General features: G+C 33.0%; 1 pseudogene; it reads left to right on the top strand.

Moving 5' to 3' along the window:
* The first annotated feature begins 555 nt into the window (after window positions 1-555).
* Window positions 556-4,942, top strand: LOC112028303 (7-deoxyloganetin glucosyltransferase-like; annotated as a pseudogene).
* Window positions 4,943-8,081: the final 3,139 nt, after the last annotated feature.

Here is an 8,081-nt window from a genome sequence, read left to right as displayed (position 1 = left end):
ACGGGCATGTTACGTGCTCCGAAATGTCAGCGACGTGCCTTGGGCAGATGAATGGACCCCAGTTCTGACGAGGGGTAAGGTTGAGGATGTCAAAATCCTTCTCCCCGCCCGAGGATGCGTGCAGCAAGATTTTAAGGGGCTATTGTGGGGATAGAAAATTGGGTAGCCTCGGTCCACTCCAAGCCAAGCCCAAAGGGCCCACGCCGAGGATACGTGAGGGGTCTGAGGATGAAAGTGCGAGGACCGACTCCCGAGGATCATATCCGAGGAGGGCCCGTCCTCGGGCGTCCGAGGCCTCAGAAAAACACGAGGACCACCCCAAAGGACTTCTTGAACATCCGAGGAGGAGAGGACCCAGTGCCACGCGTCGGCTTCAGGAGCATGGCAAAGGAGCAAGCCTTAGGTGAGCTGTCACCTCCGCATTGAATGCGCTCACCTAACCCCCCTGGCCGCATTAATGGGGATGTAACTCCTTGGCAGGGCAATATCGATCATGGTGAGCCACTTGAGTACGGATAAGACCTCTGATGGGACGGAGGGTCAGAACGGAGGCCAATGGATGGTCAACAGAAGGAAGGAGAAGATAGGAGAAAGAAGAAGGATATAAGAAAGGCGAGTAAGAGAATTAGAGAGGACTTTAGGGGGGGGGTACTTTGGAGGATTGAAGGGAGTGACATAGGAGAACTGAGAGGTAGTGTTAGTTTCAGAGAGAGGGGTCTCCTCGGACGGGTGCTGAGGAGCCACCCTCAGTTGTAAACTGGGCTCACTCTCCTTCAATAAAAAAGGAGTGATTTGTATTCCGTTGCTAGTCTGTTAGGGCCTAAACTTTCGGTCCACTCTCTAAAAATGTATTGTTAGGGGAACTTTTCTAAAACTGAGTCCCTACACATGCTATTCAAACAATATTATACTATAGTTTCATTGAATTTTTCATTATCTATAGTGTATATTTTATTTCTCATTATTTATTTGGAGGGAAATTTTTTTTTTTGATTTTGTCTTTACAAACCATAGGATATTTTGTGAAAAATAAATAATGTTTATAAGATTCTTAGGAACAAATCAAATATAAAATCTTAGATTTCTAATAAAACCAAGGATATATAGAAAAAAGTTACGTTTTTAAGCATCCAAATTGTGGTATATATCACATTTCGAGAAATCTAGAGGATAAGAATAATATCGATTCCACCAAACCAAATGCCCCTTAAGGTTTTTCATTTGCTAAGAGGATAATTTGAGAAGGAAAAGAGGGAATGGATGACGCTCGCAAGCATAAGCCTCAAGTTCATTTCAATAGGATTGCTCTAATAACTTCCAAAGTTGCTTGGACACTAGTAATTCAATATCTTTGTAGTGGTTGAAGCTTTAATTTTTGTTTGTAAATTAATATTTGAGAAGGAGAATAGGAAAGAATTTTTTAATTTTTTTTTGTTTACTTTAACTATGTCCTTATTTTTTAAACTCAGGGTTTTTTTTTTTTTTTTTGAGTAAATACTATCTCTGAGTAGAGAATTTTGAATTCTGATTTACAAAACAAATTATTTTGATGAGATGATAAATTTGTTCTTAATTTTCTCTTGAAACATGGACATTTCTTTCCTCTTATGCAACCTATTTTTAATGCAAATAATTAATTCTTTTATCCTCCAATTTCCAAGATATATATATATATATACACACATATATTTATATTGCTTCCAAAAGGCAAAAATACAAAATTGGAGATGCAACACACAAATATTGTTTGCAAAGATGTTGTACACATAATTTCCAAGTGAAATGTACAAATAGTCATAGCTTGTTTCATTACCATCAGAAATATTAAAGCAAAACAAGAAGGGATTAAATCTTTCATTGGCACTACTGCACATTCTTGGTGTGATGGTCACTCACTCCACAAGTAAAAATGCTTGTGGAGTGTTTGGGGCAAAATTCGAGATTCAAATTTTCAAAAAAGAGTTTCACACACATATACATTTAGATTAAGTTAGAGTAGAATTTTATCTTATATATATATATATATATATGAGATGGGTTCAAGTTACACCTTTTCTACACCATTGATTTTTATTTGATCCAAAGGTAGAAAAACACTCATGTCAAATCATTATTACTCCTAGAAATTAGTAATAAATTGCATTTACTTTCCAGCTTTTATCTTAAATAATAACAATAATAAATAAAAATCTCTCATCATCATATCTCTCTTCCTGAGTCTTCATCTCTCTCTCATAAGCACTAATGGTTTCCTACCTCCAACGTCTCTCTCTCTAAAATAATAATAATAATAATGAATAGCAACTGGTACCCATCCTAAGGCCTTTCTTCGTCAAACGCCCACAATCTTGAGAGACAGAATACGAATATACGTTAAGCATCCTTTCTTATAGTCTAAAAGGATGCTTAACGTATCTCCTTTTCTTTATATAAGAAAGGATGCTTAACGTATATTCGTATTCTGTCTCTCAAGATTGTGGGCGTTTGACGAAGAAAGGCCTTAGGATAGGTACCAGTTGCTATTCATTATTATTATTATTATTTTAGAGAGAGACACGTTGGAGGTAGGAAGCCATTAGTGCTTATGAGAGAGAGATGAAGACTTAGGAAGAGAGATATGATGATGAGAGATTTTTATTTATTATTGTTATTATTTAAGATAAAAGCTGGAAAGTAAATGCAATTTATTACTAATTTCTAGGAGTAATAATGATTTGACATGAGTGTTTTTCTACCTTTGGATGAAATAAAAATCAATGGTGTAGAAAAGGTGTAACTCTTTTAGAGTTACACCAGATGTAACTTTAAGGAAGCATCCGTTGGTGACATGCATTTGTCTTCTGTCACGCGTTCACTGTCAAGGGAAAGAGAAATGAGAATGCTTGCAGCCAAAATTGTAAAAAATGGCTAGATTCAAAACATGTTTCATTTTGTAATGAAAGTGCATTTACACATAACCAAAAGGTCGGATTTGTAGCCAAATCTAAAGCAATTTACAAGTGAAAAAGGACGGATAATTATTGCTTCCAAAAAGAAAAAAAAATGGGGGTAGGGGGAGGAAGAGTTACGACAGATCAATATTGTTTGCAAATTGCAATGATGTTACATACAGAATTTCCGAGTGAAACGGTAAATATACTCTAGGGTTTGTTTCATGAACACCAGACATATCAAAGAAAACCAGAAGAATTGTATTAATTTGTCTCTTCCATTGGCTCTCTTCTTTGTAGAATCAACCGCTGGTTACATGCGTTCTTTGTCTTTTGTCACACGTCACAGAGAAACGAATATACTAGAGGTCTGCTTTGTTGCCAAAAGTGACAAAGTAGCTAGATAGATTGAAACGAAGGGCTGTTTTATTATAAGATACATTGAAAGTGCATAAGCTCACACACATAACAGAAAAGAAGGAAACGGATTCCAAAACTTCAGGAGTTGATAAGCCTCATGCAGTTTGTATTCCATACCCAGTTCAGAGCCACATAAAAGTAATGTTGAAGTTTTCAAAACTTCTCCACCATAAAGGTTTTCACATAACCTTTGTTAACACTGAGTTCATCTAGAGGCCCCAACTCCTTAGATGACTTGACTGACTTCTGATTCGAAACCATTCCAGACGGTCTCCCTCCATCGGACCCCAATGCCACCCAAGACATTCCTTCTCTTTGTGTTTCCATTACGTAAAACTTCTTGGCCTCATTTTCCAACCTCCTTGTAAAACTCAATAGTGCTACTTCAAGTGTTCCCCCATTGACTTGCATTATCTCAGATGGTTTCATGCAATTCACTATCACCGTTGCTCAGGAACTTGGAATCCCAAATGTAATATTCTTCATTATCGCTGCTTGCAGCTTGATGGGTTTCATGCAGATTCCTCATCTCAAGGATAAAGGCATCATTCCGCTTAAAGGTCTAACGAAATATGCAAAACCGCATTGAAGTCTTGCATTATTTTATTTTGATTAACATCAAATCGTTAAGTTAAAAGGCCTTTTTTGTTTTTGCAGATGAGAGTTATTGAACCAATGGATATTTGGATACAGTTATAGATTGGATTCCAAGTATGAGAGACATTCGTCTGAAGGATCTCCCAAAGCTTTGTTCAAACTATAGATCCAAATGATATTATCTTTAAATATGTGATCGAAATAGCAGAGAGAGCACCTATGACTTCGGAATTGTTGTTCAAACATTTGACACGTTAGAGCATGATGTTTTGGATGGTCTCTTGACCATGTTTCCTCATGTATATGCCATTGGTCCTCTCCAATCATTACTCAATCACTTATCCAATGATCCTTTGAAATCAACTGGATATAGTTTATGGGAGGAAGAAACTGAATGCCTTCATTGGCTTAACTCTAAGGCACCAAATTCAGTGGTATATGTGAATTTTGGTAGTATAACTAGCTATCATAACACCTTCACAATTGGTTGAATTTGGTTGGGGACTTGCAAATAGTAAATATATATTTTTGTGGATAATTAGGCTTGATTTAGTTGTTGGCGAATCAACGATATTGCCACCTGAGTTCAACTTTGAAACTAAAGAAAGAGGTCTAATAGCTAGTTGGTGCTCTCAAGAGGAAGTGTTGAACCACCCATCAATTGGAGGGTTCTTAACACATAGTGGGTGGAATTCAAGTATTGAAAGTGTGTGTGCGGAGTGCCAATGCTTTGTTGGCCATTCTTTACAGATCAACAAACAAATTGCAAGTATGCTTGTAATGATTGGTGCATTGGCATGGAGATTGATAATGATGTGAAGAGAGAAGACGTGGAGAAGATTGTGAGAGAATTAATGGAAAGAGAAAAGGGTAAGAAAATGAAGAAAAAGCTCATGGAGTGGAAAAAGTTGGCTGAAGAGGCCACTGAGCCACTTGTTTTGTCATCCATTAACTTGAACAATTTGGTGAATGAAGTGCATTTATCAAAAGGATAGTTGTTTTAGAAAAAAAAGTGACAATAAAAAACCTTCTCTATTTGATAGGGAAAATAGAAAAATATAGAAGATATGAAATAATAGAATGATGTATAAGCTCTCTATCATGTGTGTTTTGTAAAAGGGGTGTTAAAACAAAAGGATAAAAAGGGGTTTTACATTTCACTTGGTTAGTTAAGAAGGTTTTTTTTTTTTTTTTTTTTGTGTGGATAATTCAATAGTTATAATGAGGGATAAAATATTTGAATCTTAGATGTTTTTTCTGGAGATACTTGGAAGTGCCAACCAATTAAGCTATAAGGTTTTTGACCATTAGGAAAAAAAAAATTAGTTCGAAGAAATTGTATTTTAACCAATTTTCTATTATGTCCTTGTCACATAAGAACCAAATTAATTTTCATAATTCATGAAGATTTATTATAATAATATGAATATACAAAGATAAGAACCAAATTAATTTTCATAATTCATGAAGATTTATTATAATAATATGAATATACAAAGAATGCAATAATATAATGAATTTTACTAAGCATGATTCAATTTTATTATAGCCTTTAGTAAATCTAATTAAAATTAATGTTACGTTTGATGCTAATTATTATTATGCCCTCATCATATAAAATGTATATATATTCATTCCACCTATTTATCTATTTCTTATTTTATATTCTATTTAGAAACTCAAAATTTGATTCATCTACGTTTATTATTTGATAAAAAACCATTCTTCTATTTTTATTTTTATTATTTGCAAAGATGTTGGCTACAGAATTTCCAAGTGAAACGAACAAATAGTCCACGTTGTTTTATGGCCATTGGAAATTTTAAAGCAAAGCAGAAAGAGTTTATCTTTTGTAGTAAAAGTGAAAGCTCAAATACAAAGATTGATTGTGAAAATATTATATATGCTTGAGAAAAATCTTCAAAATGAATAATAAGAACACAATAAAAAAATAAAAGAAAAAAAATCCAAAAGAAAAATAGATCCAAGCACACGGAGAGAACATCAAGAATTTGTAGCTAGACAATAGTCAACGTTAAAAAATGACAACAAAGAAAAAATTTCATTAACAAATTTGAAGAATACTAAGATGGAGTAGAGATATTCTCATAAATCCAAATCCTCAAATATATCCAAATAGCTCTTCTTCACAAATGTCAAGATCAAGGTTTGCACCTAATAGAAAGACGCATTTATTTTTTCTACCTAAAATTATTGTACAGCACTCTCAGAACTCAGAAGAGATTTTTCTCTAACTCAAACCAACCAACCAAGTCAAATACAAATGAGTGAATGACCGTACCTAACACTGAAAGGAAGGTCTAAAACAAAGTCCCACTCACAGACTAATAATAAAAGCTAAGCTTCATAGAACCCATACAAATCCTTACGCCACACATCCAAGAGAGCTAAGAACCAAACCAAATACTAATGGCCGCTCTATATGTCTCTCCTGAATACATAATATATTGATTGGTGTAACATTATGTGAAACACAAAAAATACAAAAAATAGAACAAAGAATTTGCATTCCTGCAATAACTGATTTGCGGCACACCTTTACTAAGCAATAATCTATATATATATATATATAACCGAAACTTCTGAAACTCCCACAATTTTTCACGTCACCACTATTTTTTTTTTTTTAGATTCTTTTTATTCTAGGTTTTATATCTTATATATTTATTATTTCTCTTCAACGTGTAATTATTTTTTTAGTGTTACAATAGTTTAGTTTAAGTAAAACTCTATTAGATATATTTTGTTAACCTCTCCAGAGCTTATTAGACCATTATTATTTATATATAATATAAAATTGAAGATTAAAAATTAATTATAATTTTTTAAGATACCTCATGTTAGAATTAAAAAAAAAAAAAAAGACTCACTTTAGGTTAAAAAAAGAAAAAGAAAACAGAAAGACTCACGTCAAATAAGATTAAAAATTAATTATAATTTTTTAAGATACCTCATGTTAGAATTAAAAAAAAAAAAAAAGACTCACTTTAGGTTAAAAAAAGAAAAAGAAAACAGAAAGACTCACGTCAAAAAAAAAAAAAAAAAATTTTAGGATTTAAGAAAAAAAGAGAGACTCCTATTAGGACTCTCTTTTCTCTCCTTAAAACCCTAGCAATTACCATCTTAAAACCCTAAACTTAAATTCACTTTAAGATTAAAAAAAGAACAAGAAGAGAGACTCACTAAAAAAAAAAAAAAAAAAACGTAGGTTCTTTCTTTTTTATTTGTTTTCATATGTGCTTGAGATTTTCATTCTATCTTATTTTTTTGTTATGTTTAGAATTGATTTTCTTTTGAGTATTTGGGTTAATTTCTATATTTTGACAGTGTTTTTGTGGGTTTAGTTTTTGGGTTGAAATTTCTAATAATTATTTTATATTGTATATGGCAGATGAAGCATCTCTATTTTTTGGAGAAAAATAAAAATTGCAACTTATGTCTTCCAGTCAAAGGAGTGGTAAATTTTTATTTTGTATATTATATATGAATTTTTTGATCTTAATTATTTACCTTATATGTTTTTACTTTATTGAGAATTTTTATTTGGGTTCATGTGATTTTTTGTTTTCTTAATTAAAGTTATGATTTTTGGTTGATTGATTTTTGTTTGCAAAATGTCTATAATATGCATATTATTGATCAAATTTTCTATTTCTAAATTTTTTGTAAGCCATTGTAATGGTGTAGTTTCTTAATCAATTTTATAAAATTATTTTAGTGTACCTCATAAATAAGTAAATTCTCGTGCATAGTACGGGTTAGGGACTAGTAATTAATTAAAAATAAAACTTTGCAAAAACCTTAAAAAACGATGAGGGACATTTAGACTAAAATTCAAACCATACACAGTAAAACGATATAACCGAGCCTGTGGCATTATTCCAAGTGGCGTTATTTCAAGCCACATGTCTTCAAGGGGCCTATTCTTTGAAGGAGCAACCGCTGGGTACATGCACATCGCCTACGAAAGAGATATAGACATATGATGTGGCTTGAATAATCTTTGGGCTAAATATATTAAAAATTGTCCGTTGAACTAGTCTAATATTTGGGCTAAATATATCAGCTGCTGAGTATGGTTTGAATTAGTCTAGATGTCCCTCATCGTTTTTA

This window comes from Quercus suber, unplaced genomic scaffold (assembly GCF_002906115.3).
Source record: "Quercus suber isolate HL8 unplaced genomic scaffold, Cork oak 2.0 scaffold_70, whole genome shotgun sequence".
NCBI lineage: Eukaryota > Viridiplantae > Streptophyta > Magnoliopsida > Fagales > Fagaceae > Quercus > Quercus suber.
The sequence above is the reverse complement of the archived record's forward strand: the minus strand, read 5'-3'. Positions and strand labels throughout refer to the sequence as shown.